This window comes from Podarcis gaigeae (genome assembly GCF_964106915.1).
Source record: "Podarcis gaigeae genome assembly, chromosome: 17".
Lineage (NCBI taxonomy): Eukaryota > Metazoa > Chordata > Lepidosauria > Squamata > Lacertidae > Podarcis > Podarcis gaigeae.
The window spans coordinates 34689255-34703070 of NC_139694.1; the positions used below are offsets into that span (position 1 = coordinate 34689255).

Here is a 13816-nt window from a genome sequence, read left to right on the forward strand (position 1 = left end):
GCAAGTAGATAAATAGGTACCGCTCTGGCGGCAAGGTAAATGGTGTTTCCATGCGCTGCTCTGGTTTCGGTGTTCCGTTGTGCCCGAAGCAGCTTAGTCATGCTGGCCACATGACCTGGAAAAACTGTCTGCGGACAAATACCGGCTCCCTCAGCCTGTAAAGTAAGATGAGCGCCGCAACCCCATGGACTTAACTGTCAGGGGTCCTTTACCTTTACCTTTTAACAACTCTAAGTATCCTTAACAAACTACACTTCCCATAATTCTTTGAGGGAAGCCATGGCTTTTAAAAGTGATATGATGTTGCTTTAAATGTGCAATGCTGGGGGGCTCAGGATCTAACCTCCATGCAAACAAGTCAGGATGAATGTTCAAAAGACAGTTCATCTGGAACAGGGGTCAGCAAACTTTTTCAGCAAGGGGCCAGTCCACTGTCCCTCAGACCTTGTGGGGGGCCGGACTATATTTTGACAAAAAAAAAATGAATGAATTCCTATGCCCCACAAATAAAAGGTAAAGGTACCCCTGCCCGTACGGGCCAGTCGTGTCCGACTCTAGGCTTGTGCGCCCATCTCACTTAAGAGGCTGGGGGCCAGCGCTGTCCGGAGACACTTCCGGGTCACGTGGCCAACGTGACAAAGCTGCATCTGGTGAGCCAGCGCAGCACACGGAAACGCCGTTTACCTTCCCGCCAGTAAGCGGTCCCTATTTATCTACTTGCACCCGGGGGTGCTTTCGAACTGCTAGGTTGGCAGGCGCTGGGACTGAGCAACGGGAGCGCACCCCACCGCGGGGATTCAAAAAGCCGCCCTTTCAATGAGGCTTTTACCCACAGCGCCACCCGCGTCCCTATGCCCCACAAATCATGCATTTTAAATAAAAGCACACATTCTACTCATGTAAAAACACTAGGCAGGCCCCACAAATAACCCAGAGATGCATTTTAACTAAAAAGGACACATTCTACTCATGTAAAAACACGCTGATTCCTGGATGGTCTGTGGGCCAGATTTAGAAGGCGATTGGGCCGCATCCGGCCCCTAGTTTGGCTACCCATGATCTGGAAGCACCCTGCTTTGATGGGAAAGAACTCTCTCTGCCTGAGATTCTGAAGTGCCTCTGCCTGTCAGAGCACAGAAAGATAACACTGGGCTAAATGGACAAATAAAATAGTCTGCCCAGATGCAAGCTGTTTCCTGTGTTCTTGTATCCCGAGCTGGTCTAATAAACTGCTCACATGGTATGTTGCCATGAGCATGCTATGCACATAGGCTTACTCACGACAACCATGCAACTGTGGCTCATCAGTCAGGCATCACAATGAGCTAACGGGTCTTCAGGGTGGCATGCCACCCCTCTTTTCAGGCTGGTTAGCAGGCCAGCTCCAGCCACACCACAAGGAGAACACAAAACATGGAGCAGGAACAATGGAACAGGTTGCTGTCTTCGGGGAAGGCAGCTTGGCTGTCTCCTTCCTTGGGAATCCCTGGGATGTTGTGATTTGAAGCTCCTCCTGCCAATTCTTCGCCAGGTGGCTTCCCGCAGAAGAGGCAGCTGGTTGGAATAACAGTGGCGGCAGAAGAATTCTCTGCAAAGAAGAAAAGGACAGAGAACAAGGTTAACCAATAATGGCAACATTAATTTCCTGATGACCTCACTCTTGACAATTCTATCATCATCACCTATGTGTATGTACACACACACCCTGATCTAGGTATAGTTTGTGGCTGGAATTGGTTTACTTCGTTCTAATATCTATGCTAATATCTAATATCTAATAGGTCAAACCTCTACTTAGCACTGCCTTTTCTTACTGTCATTCCAAGTTGTAACCATGGCAAACCCGGAAGTAACCAGCGGGTTTGCTGCCGTTCGCACATGCGCAGGAATGGCGATCGCAGTTTGTGCAGAAGCGAGCAATCGCCCTTCGCACATACGCAGAAGCGGGCAATCGCCGCCCGTGCCTGCGCACAACGGCGGCTCTCCCAGAGACCCGTTTCAACCTCCAGACAGACCTCCAGAACAGATTATGGTTGCAAAATAGAGGTTCCACTGTAGTAAAGGTAAAGGGACCCCTGACCATTAGGTCCAGTGGTGACCGACTCTGGGGTTGCAGCACTCATCCTGCTTTACTGGCCGAGGGAGCCGGTGGTTAAACCCACAGCGCCATCCGCGTCCCATTCCACTGTAGTAGATGCACCTATAAACCCCTTCAGTTTAAATATACATCAACACACAACAAAGTCATTTTAAAAGCAAAATGGAACAAGGAGACTGATCCCCAAATAACTACCCTGCCAAAATCTTGTCTAAATATATATGTTTTATATTTTCTTTCAGTTCTACTAATGTTTCACCCACAACCAAAAATCCCCGCTTGGCATTCTTGAACCTTTCCAGTAGAGGGCGCATGGGATCTGAGAAGCTCATATTTCCCCTCTCAACTGTGCACTCATTCTTATGGAAATCCTCCCTTGCACAGTGAGAAACAGTGATGAAGACCCAGAACTGGCAGATGCGCTGAGGAGAGGATAGTGCTCAGTTTTCTGGGGAAGGGCCAGCGGGCTCTGAATGCTCCACCAGTGCTGCCATAACAACCAGGACTCTTCATGGCGTATAACAGGGCTTCCCAAACTTGGGTCTCCCAGCTGTTTTTGGACTACAACTCCCATCATCCCTAGCTATCAGGATCAGTGGTCAGGGATGATGGGAATTGTAGTCCAAAACCAGCTGGAGACACAAGTTTGGGAAACCCTGGTGTATAATTATTGCCTGTCACACAAGAAGGGACAGGTGATCAACTCTCCATTGCATGGTTGTCAGGAGTGTGTGCAGGAGCCAGTCCCTGTGACCAGGACTGGGGCCTTCCTAAGTTTGTTCTGGAGAGGCAAGGCGCGGGTGCACAGGTGAGGCCGATTGGTAACTCACAGCACCTGGTGGCAAGAGCGGGGAAGGTCAGCATTTTCCCTTTGGCTCTTTGCCACAGCAACACGTTCTCTGCCTTGCTGTGTTTGGTTCCTTGACTCCTTGCTTCTTGGACCCCTGACTTCCTGACTCCTGGCTTCTGGACTCCTGTTCCTGTTCCCACCCTGCCATCTTGCTTCCAATCCCGACGTCCCCAGCTGGGACTTTGATCGCCCGTGAACCAGACTTTGACAATGGTCCAGTGCCATCAATACCATATTGGACCTAAGAAGAGCTGTGCTGGATCAGGCAAAAGGCTATGGCAGCCCTGCATCCTGTTTTCAGAGTGGCCAAATAGATGTTTTATGGCAGGCATGTCCAAAGCCTAATCCTAATCTGGCCCCCTGTGGCAGTATATGTCCTGGGGTAAAATCCTAAAAAAAGAAAAGCTCAGCAACTTCTATCCTAAAGCCAGTGGTCAGCCCTCATGCATGTTCACTTCATCAAATCTGGCCCTCTCTGAAAAAAAGTTTGGGCACCACTGGCTTATGGGAAGCCTGTGAGCAGGACCCGAACGGAACAGTGCTCTCCCCACTTGGGATTCCCACCACTGGCATTCAGAAGTAGGCTGCCTCGGACAGTGGAAGCAGAACACTGACCCTGAGTTCAAATCCCTGTTTAGCCGCGGTGCGGATCCTAGGATGGCCTAGGACCACTCACCTTTCTTCAGTCCAGCCTACCTTGCAAGGTTGATGTTGTAAGAATAAAAAGGGGAAGTAGCCCCCATGTTCCGTGGAAGAAAGGGCAGGTACCCAAAATGTCTAATAATAATAATAATAATAATAATAATAATTTTATTTATAACCTGCTCTCCCCAGCCGAAGCCAGGCTCAGAGAGGTTTCCATCATTGAACCCAGCACCACAATGATTAATTCTGGAAAGAGCTGTGTGTTTTGTGAAGCGGCAAGACTCCTTCCGCTCGAAAGGTCTGGTTTTATTTTCCAAAGGAGGGGAATCTCCTCCCTGCATTTGGAGGTGGGCTTTTGTGTCAGATGAGTACAGGGAGCTGGCCGAGGTCGCCAGTAAGTTTTATGTACCTGCGGAAGAGGAGAGGGAAGACAGGGCAGAACTGGAGGGGAGAGGAAATAATGGCCAAAGGGGAATCAAAAGGAAGATGAAAGAGCTTCCAGTGGCCCCTCAATCCCCACAGGCCAGCTGTGTGTTCACTTCAGCCAGACATCCCCATCAGAAATGAATGGGAGAGGGCTCACTGTGGGGGTGGGGCTGTCTAGACACAGCCAGGCTGCTGCCAAGGAGAGCCCTACATTTAGAAAACACACTGCAATGCTCTCCCCTTACTTGCCGCAGCAGCACACGGCCCAACAAACCAAACAGGGTTAAAGAGCAATAGCAGAGACCTGCCGTTAAATATCACTGGGAATAGAAACCTTGCGGTGGTGGTCTGGTGTCTCAATGTGAGAAGGACACAGAGAGATGGGTGTGTGTGTGTGTGTTTGTTTGTTTGTGTGTGTGTGTGAGAGAGAGAGAGAGAGAGAGAAACAGCATCCTAGTTTACAATCCTCTATCTCATAGGTTTTCAACCTTTTTGAGACCATGGCTCCCTTGACCAACTCCATTCTTTCTGTGCCAACCCTGTGGGAACCCAGTTCTGTCACCCCTTGCCTGCAGAGCTGGCAGCCTCTCACCCTTTTTCCAGCACCTTCCCTTGTGGGGTGTTTCCTCAGCCCTCTCCCCTCTCCTTGGGAGTCCTCTGGGCAGCAGCTGCCACACACACACAACCCGATCTCTGAGTTGCCCCTCGCACCCCTAATAATAATGATAATAATTTATATCCCGTCCTCCCCAGCCGAAGCCGGGCTCAGAGCGGCTAACAACAATAAAAGTAACACAGCATTCTAAAATCAATTCCATCTAAAATCAATTCAAAATCAAATTAATGGCAACCATTGGGCTAGAGTTCTGTGAGGATTACCAAAGGAGGGGGTCAGACCAGTGCCTTGGCCAAAGGCCTGGTGGAACAGCTCTGTCTTACAGGCCCTGCGGAAAGATGTCAAGTCCCGCAGGGCCCTAGTCTCTTGTGACAGAGCGTTCCACCAGATCGGGGCCACAGCCGAAAAAGCCCTGGCTCTGGTTGAGGCCAGCCTAACCTCCCTGTGGCCCAGGACCTCCAAGATGTTTTTGTTTGAAGACTGTAAGGTCCTCCGTGGGACATACCAGGAGAGGCGGTCCCGTAGGTACGTGGGTCCTAGGCCGCATAGGCCTTTAAAGGTTAAGACCAGCACCTTAAACCTGATCCTGTACTCCACCGGGAGCCAGTGCAGCTGGTATAGCACCGGGTGAATGTGATCCTGCAGCGAGGACCCTGCAAGGAGTCTCGCCGTGGCATTCTGCACCTGCTAGAGTTTCTGGGTCAGTCTCAAGGGCAGCCCCACGTAGAGTGAGGTACAATAATCAAGTCTGGAGGTGACCGTCGCGTGGATCACAGTGGCTAGATCAGGGCGAGAGAGAGGTGCCGCCTCATGTCACCCCACAGGGGCCTGGGCAGAGGATGCCCCCAGCCTTAATGGCCCAGCGGAGACTGGACAAAGGTGGACGTGAGGCCAGCACCTTACCTGGGGAAGCGGCAGCAGGCACTGCCACAATAAACAGCCATGCAAACCTTTGAGAGGCAGAGACTCAAGAGGGCATTAGAGAAGGGAGGGAAGGAAAGATGGACAGAGGCCAGTGTTGAGTGTGGCACCCCTGACCATAATTCAAGGCACCCCAGGGTGCCATGGCACACTGGTTGAAAACCACTGTACCTGAAGGACTGTCAGAAGACGGTCGTCCATCTGAAATTGCTGTATTTTGGCAGCACTCAGGGCACCGCTGGAATTATAAAGCCCAAAGTCTGCCACTGCCACTATGAAGGGATGTACTGTCTTATGATTTAAACTACAGCAGTTGTTTTCAAAATGTAAAATATAATTAAAATATATGCACATTTCATGCAAATCTGTCCCCTCCTCTTTCATGCTACTGCTACGGACCTTCCTCTTTTACACTAGTGGCCAAAATTGTGGAAACCTTTTGGGAAAAGTGTATTTCAGAGGTTTGATGGCTCTTCAACACCTGATTGGTTCTCTAAACACTCATGCTCATTGGCTACATTGAAAAGATGGAAAGCTACTGCATATCAATCTAAGCAAGTTGTGTTTCCCTTTTCTGGTTATTTGGCTATAACTTTTGATAGAATACAGATAGTTGAACAAACTTTCTTGCATTACATTCTTCATCAAATTATCCTTCCATTGATATGTAATTTTATGGTATTACTACTGCAAAAAAGTGGTGTTATGAGCCATCAAACCTCAGAAGCACACTTTTTTCCCAAACGGTTTCCACAATTTTGGCCACTAGTGTATACTATGCAACACTAGAGAGCTCAGATTTGGCTGCCAATTACCAAATTGACCTATATCACTTAGGTCCAAGCTACCTGAAATATGTTATTTTCTCATATGAACCTGCCCAGTTTCTGAGGTCTTCTCTCAGTCCTACCATGCTTGGTGGGGACATGGGAGAGGGCCATCTTGGTGGTGGCTGCCACCACTTGATGGTGGCCTTCTTGGTGGTGGCTCCTCCCAGACAACTTTAGAACTCCCTTCCCAGAGAAGCCAGACTGGCTCCCTCCTTGTTCTCTTTCCGCACCAGTAGCTGAAGACCTTCTCGTTCCAACAGGCTTTTGGGAATTGACTGCTTTTAATGAAATGTCAGCTACCCCTGGGCATAGCCAGGATTTATTTATTTTTTGGGGGGGGGCAGGCTTTCTGTTGGGGGGAGAAGAACCGAGATATCTGCGACGCAATTGGTCAGTTAAACAGAAATACTTAATTATGTGTTGGACTATAGTTGTAATGGAAATCTAATAGAATTGGATTAATAGAGAAGACGCAGGAGGAAAAAGAGTTAATATAAGGACCCACAAAAGGGAGGAGGGAAGTCCATGGGAATTTATGGATCTCTCTTTTTGTTATGGTTGCTTGACGATTGTAAATTTCAAAATCTGAAAATTATATATGTGTGTGTGTGTGTGTGTGTGTGTGTGTGCACGCGCCCATGCTGGCACTGTGCGTTTTTTGTTGTGATTGTCTGTATGCTTTTCACAGATGTTATATATAGTTTTGATTCTGTCTATGTTCAATTGCTTTTACATTATTGGGGCTTTTTCTATGTTTACACATAAGCTTGCCTCTAGTCCTTGTCAGGGAAAAAGGCAGCGTATGTATGTATGTATGTATGTATGTATAAATAAATGCAATATATTTTTGAGAGGGCATGTCTGACTTTAAGAGACTAGTCCAAGGGCACAGCAGACAATATTTTCCAACCTCTCTCAAATTCTCAGCTGCAGGATAGCTTACACCCAATTTGGAAGTGGGTCAATGAGGGCTTTTTTGCGGGGAGGGGGAGACACATAGATAAAGCATTTACACCATATAGCTCCATCACAAGTCTCCCGCTTTGTAAAACCACTCCACAATACAGAGTTCACTGGCCTGCCCTACTTTCCTTAATCTGGTCTTGGCCGCCAACACCCACAACACGCAGCCTTTAACCCCTCCTCAACCCCTCCTCAACCCGTCCTCCGTCTTCTGCGAGGCTGAAACATTTCCCTCCTGTACCCTCTCCCCATTGATCTGCAAAAAAAAAAAAAAAAGCCATTCTCCCGTGTCAGACTTTCTGAGCTGCTGCTTTGAAGCTCAAGCTATCTTCTGCCATTCTTTTTAATATGCCAGCGATAGCTTTGCACACTTGTACACAGTTCCTGGCAGGAGTTGGCGGGGTGGGAAGAGAGAGAGAGAGAAAGAGAAAGAGAGATCTTTGCCTAACAACACTATTTGAATTAAGAGGCAGGGAATCAGGAAACCTGCTCTGGATTAATCAGCAGGCAGTGCACGCCCACCCTCCCACCCACCCCGGATTTTGCTATTCTGATGACAGCCACCCCCGTTAATGTATTCTGCTCTGACAGCAAATTAGAAAGAGAGTAAGGAGCTTATGGGAGCATTGTGCCTCGGTGCCCCAGTTCTACATAGGCCCCCTAATCCTGCTGAGCACTGAAAAGAGGTTCCTGTCGGGTTGCGACGGGGCTGGCCAAGGCTTCGCTCAGAGGTGTTCTGACGGGAAACTCAGGGGCTGCCCTCTTGCCAATGCACACAGAGGGCACCATCAGCCAGAAACCTTGCAGGCATCTTAAGATGAAGAGAGGGGAACTGGGGGAGATTCTCCTCCTCCTTCTAGCTGAAGGTTGTTTAGAAGAGAGAAGGTTATCTGCTGCTTATGCCTGCCCCACTTGTGCATCTGTTAAACAGGCTTTTGCATTAATTAAAAACCCTTTGGCCAGAGGTGGCAGTGGGACAAAACAGAAAACGTGTGCGAGAGCAACGCCTCTCTCAGAGACCACTTCCAGCGCTCTCATTAGTGGCACCTAGCATTTGCAGAGCACTTAGGGAATATTTCCTGCAAATTCAGCTTGATGTAAACCAGGGGGCAGCAATTTTTTTCAGCAGGGGGGCTGGTCCACTGTCCCTCAGACCTTGTGGAGGGCTGGACTATATTTTTTTTTGGGGGGGGGGGATGAACGAATTCCTATGCCCCACCAATAACCCAGAGGTGCATTTTAAATAAAAGGACACATTCTACTCATGTAAAAACACCAGGCAGACCCCACAAATAACCCAGATTTGCATTTTAAATAAAAGGACACATTCTACTCCTATAAAAACACTCTGATTCCTGGACTGTCCGTGGGCCGCATTGAGGAGGCGATTGGGCCAGATCCGGCCCCCAGGCCTTAGGTTGCCTACCCATGGTGTAAACCTTACAAGGCAAGAGGGGCGGTGAAGATTTTCCAGCTACTGTAAGTGGGACAGGGAGGGGGTGAGGGGCTTGTTGAAGACCACCAAGAACTTCCTACAGCAGAGGCAAGATTCAAGCCTTTATAATTTAAGCCATCGTATTTCAGCTGCAGCAGTAGGGAGTCCTTCGCCCTCCCAATCATGGCCCAAAAATCTGGAGATGCACAGATTTGCTCGATGATTTGGTTACATCTACATAAACCATATATACATATTTCCTGATTTCTGCACAGTCCTCTCTAGATCTGAAGTGAGAAGAAAGGTTGAATGGTGAACACGCGCTGCTGCTACAACACAGCTACAATTCAATGCTGGCTATCTTTAGCACCAACAGATCTGGAAGGGGTGGGTGTGTCATTTGGATGAGTGGTTCAGCGATGTAACACGCTGCCCTAGGGAGGCTGTCAAATCTTATATGCTTTCACGAAACATTTGGGAAGACGTTTTTCCAGAGATGCCTCACCCCACTGCGTCTCTTCCGACTCAATGGATTTCTCCACTGAGAAATCTAGGACACCAATAAGGGCAGCATTTTAAAAAGGCAGGGTTGTGTATGTGTGTATATTGCTCCTTATTCTCAGACTGCAAGTGGGGACCTAACGAAACCCTCCTGGTATGGAACGCCTGGCTAATTTTCACATCACACAAAGCCAGGTGTGGTACAAAGTGAACACTCAAAAGAAACAAACCCCATTCTCCAAAAAGTGCCTCTGTCTAAGACACACGTTTGCAAACACGTTTTCACGTTGTTTTGGCATAAACCTAAATACACAGAATGCATGACCGTAAACAGTGCTTTTTTCTAAAACAATGTTTTGGGGTACTCTCGTTTTCCTACTTATATTGAAATACTGCCCCTCAATGAGGCCAAACTTAGTTTCACAAAACGTTTAAGCATATGCGTAATCCTGCCCCCCCCCCCCCGAAAAAAGCACTGATCGTAAATGTGCATTTAGAAGCACCGCGAGGTAGGGGGAAGCAGCGGGGGAGAGGGGAGAAATAAAATTTGGAGGAGAGTTGTAGCGTAGCGTGGGGTTGTTGCCTCGGGAGCAAAATTGGGGGAAGGTGCACAAAATTTCACAAGAAAAATAAACCGCTTTGAGGGTTTTTTCTTAAAAATAAAAGCAGTGTAAAAATGTCATAAAATAAAATAATAAAATAAAATTAGCAGAGAAGAGATAAGCAAGAAAAATGTTAAGCAATCCCTCCTCTTCTGCCAGTTTATTTCCCCCTCCCAGTGTGGTCTTTCTAGAAATAAAAAAGGATTATTGGAGTTTTGTACCTACTATGCATTTTGGAAAGCTGTTTGTCTTCTCAGTATGCATATAGACCCCTCTCAAAGATACACGTAGCAAAATAAATAAATTGCATGATGGTTCAAGGAGCAGGTTTCTGTCTATGTTTGGATACCACTGGATGCCGTTTTGAATCAAAGTGGCCGGCTGGACCTTTCAATACTGGACTGGTTTTAACTACTGATTTCAAAATTGCACTGATTTTTCTGGCATCTTCGAATTCACCAGCAACACCAAGTACAAGGCGAATGAAAAGATTCAAGCACAATTTTTATTCAGATGCAGCCGTTAATTACATCCTTCCAAACTCTCTGGTTCTGGGAGTTAGCTTTTGTAGAGGAGGCTCAAGCAATTAAGGGCAGGTCTACTGGGTGAGAAGCCTGCAAAAAGACCGTTCCTCCTCCCCAGGGTTTTGCACAACTGAGCTGCTCCCAGAAAACCTAAGGAGAGCAGCCTGCCTAATGTCTCCCAGCCGTGAATCCATGATTGTCTGCATTTTGTATCATTTTGAGAGAACTTTTACTATCTTTTAAGCCACTACTGCCTTCATTACTTACTTGTCTGCCTTTCCAAATGACCATAAAATACTTGAGACCAAATTCTATCATTTCTTCTGCATCAATACTGAATTTGTAGTACAGTGGTACCTCGGGTTAAGAACTTAATTCGTTCTGGAGGTCCGTTCTTAACCTGAAACTGTTCTTAACCTGAGGTACCACTTTAGCTAATGGGGCCTCCCGCTGCTGCCACGCCACCGCCACACAATTTTTGTTCTCATCCTCAAGCAAAGTTCTTAACCCAAGGTACTATTTCTGGGTTAGCAGAGTCTGTAACCTGAAGCGTCTGTAACCTGAAGCGTCTGTAACCTGAGCTACCACTGTAATACGAATTTACTAATCTTGCAAAAAAATCGTTAACTCAACACAAATTATCTATTAAACCATGCAGTCTGCAGAGGGAATCGAACACAGGTTAACTCAAAAGTAAGTTGAGTTCAATTTATCTCACTCCTTAGTATAGTATACATGCTTTGCAGTCTAAATTATAGTAATAAATATGCCTTATTCATGTTACTATTAAACCATTGTATAACCGATTACAGTAAAGCTAAAACTACAATTGAAAATTACACGTGTGCAAGTCGTACCAGCCCTGATGAAACTTACTGAATATATTTACTCTGCCTTTTATTTTGGAGATGCATTGATGATTTATGCAAATATTATTATATTTGAAATACTGCTTGGGTAACGGAGTTGTTATGGATGGGAAATATAGTTTTTATGATATACAGTGTATTTTTCCAAGCTATGCAAATAGAAAACAGCAGATGCAAGGAAGTACACCAAGTAAAGCTGACATCTTTAACAACGCAATAAAGGTAAAGGTACCCCTAGCCGTTAGGTCCAGTCACAGACTCTGGGGTTGCGGCACTCATCTCACTCTATAGGCCAGTGGCGTAGCGTGGGGGGTGCCAGGGGTGCCGGCCGCACCGGGCGCAACATCTGAGGGGGCGCAAGTCCAGAGGGAAGGGACAAGTTCCTTCCTCCGCCGGGCTCCCCGCCGCCACCGCCAGCCTTGCGCCCTAGCGCGCGCGCCCGCCGCCGCCGCTGCGGCTGCGCTCTGCTCGCAGGAGGAGCAGCCGCTGCAGCAGCGCCGACGCCGCCACCAACGCCTGGCCAGGCACGGGCAGCCTCCACACACACCCCCGCCGCCGCCATCCCCTCGGCCCAGCCACAGGCGGCGGCTGCTTCTGCCGACTGGGAGGGAGGAGCCAAACCCTCCGAGAGGAAGCCGGCGGGCGGGCGAGGGTCTCCCGGCGGAAGGGGGCGCCGCTGGCTCCGGCTCTCAGTGCAAGCCTCAGCCGCGGGGGGGGCGGGGGCGGCGGGCGAGGACGGAGCGCGGCTGGAAGCCCCCGGACCAGGCTGGGGGGGAGGAGAGGCGTTCGCCAAGCCCGGATCTGGAGCGCCTCGGAGCGCCCAAGGAGAGGAGAGGGCGGGGAGGCGCCCGAGGGGAGGGGGCTTCGGCTGCCTCAGCCCGCGGGGGCTCCGCAAATAATAAATTTAATAAATTCCTGCTGAGCCTTAAGGGGGGGTCCTTGGTTCCTTCACTTGCCCCCAGCCCCAATGGCGTAGCGTGGGGGGTGCAGGGGGGCCGGCCGCAACATCTGGGGGGGCGCGCTCACATTCGAGTGCTAAAATCCAGGGGTTAGGGGGCGCAAATTACTTGCCTTGCCCCGGGTGCTGACAACCCATGCTACGCCACTGCTATAGGCCAAGGGAGCCGGTGTTTGTCAGCTTTCAGGGTCCTGTGGCCAGCATGACTAAGCCGCTTCTGGCGAACAAGAAAAGCGCACGGAAATGCCGTTCACCTTCCCACCATCTACTTGCACTCTGACGTGCTTTCGAACTGCTAGGTGGGCAGGAGCTGGGACCGAACAACGGGAGCTCACCCTGTCGCGGGGATTCGAACCGCCAACCTTCTGATCGGCAAGCCCCAAAGGCTCTGTGGTTTAGACCACAGCGCCACCCACTACAAGAAGGAAAGGTGGGGGTTGGGAGCACATGAACACCCTTGTGGCAAGCCAAGGGTTGAGAGACTGGGGAGCAGTCCCTTATCCCCTCTGGATCCTTCCCCCTGAGGCCATCCATTGGCATCAAATGCCCCCATTTTCAGAGCTGGGGGCATCTCCTCTAAAAGAGCCCAGCGCTATTTTGGTGCACATTGCAGAAGGAACCAAGGGAGCTTATGCACAGACAGCCAAGAGCCCCCAGGACAAAGATGCCAACACATATCAGTTCTGACAGGCAAGAGCTGCTGAGGTCATCGCTCTTGGTTCTTGCTGCCTATGACTGAGTTCTGTTTTCTGTTTTCTGCAGGACCACAGCGGCTGCCTTCTCCAGCAGGCTGCCAAAAAGGGGGACCAGCTGCAGCTTCTCTGACTTCTGAGCCAGACAAGCAGAGAGCTAGCTTCCTTCCTTTCTTTACACACAGTCTGCTGCTGGGGCCAGGTCTCCTTCCTGCAGCACTAGGCACCGAAACCTCTCTACAGCAGCTACCTTTCTCTCCCTCCCACATCTCTTATTTGCTCCTGCAAGCACCCCACGTGCACACCAGAGACAGACAAGAGAGACAAGAAGACAGGGATAAGGCAGCAAGCAGAGATGCACCAGGTTCACTAAATTTGCTCACAAGTAGGGGAGACAGAGAGGTCAGGCTCATCCACCTTCTCATGAGTACCCAGCTTAGGACTCAGGCGCTTGCTGGACTGTCTTCATCCATCCCAAACTCCCCATCATCTGGGTGTAAAGGCGACCAGAGAGAGCATCTTTTTGGCGGTGATGCCTTTGGCATACTCTCCCTGGGGAAAACCAAGTTTGATGTTTAACTAGAGTGCCAGCTGAACACCTTTCTTCTTCCTTTCCTTTTAGCATCCCAAGGTTTACAGACCTTTTAGGTAAAGGTAAAGGGACCCCTGACCATTAGATCCAGTCATGGCCAACTCTGGGGTTGCGGCGCTCATCTCGCTTTATTGGCTGAGGGAGCCGGCGTACAGCTTCCGGGTCATGTGGCCAGCATGACTAAGCCGCTTCTGGTGAACCAGAGCAGCGCACAGAAATGCCATTTACCTTCCCGCCAGAGTGGTACCTATTTATCTACTTGCACTTTGACGTGCTTTTGAACTGCTAGGTTGG

The 13816-nt window shown here is 49.2% G+C and overlaps 1 long non-coding RNA gene across 2 annotated transcripts in view; it reads right to left on the minus strand.

The window, feature by feature from the left end:
- Positions 1-1039: 1039 nt before the first annotated feature.
- The window catches only part of LOC310835339, a 33389-nt gene continuing 20612 nt past the window's right edge, over positions 1040-13816 (minus strand). For both annotated transcript variants that reach the window (XR_014559569.1, XR_014559570.1), the window contains 2 exons: positions 13314-13478; positions 1040-1588 (listed from right to left, as the gene is read on the minus strand). This is a non-coding gene — a long non-coding RNA (uncharacterized lncRNA). The remainder of the gene's footprint in view (positions 1589-13313; positions 13479-13816) is intronic.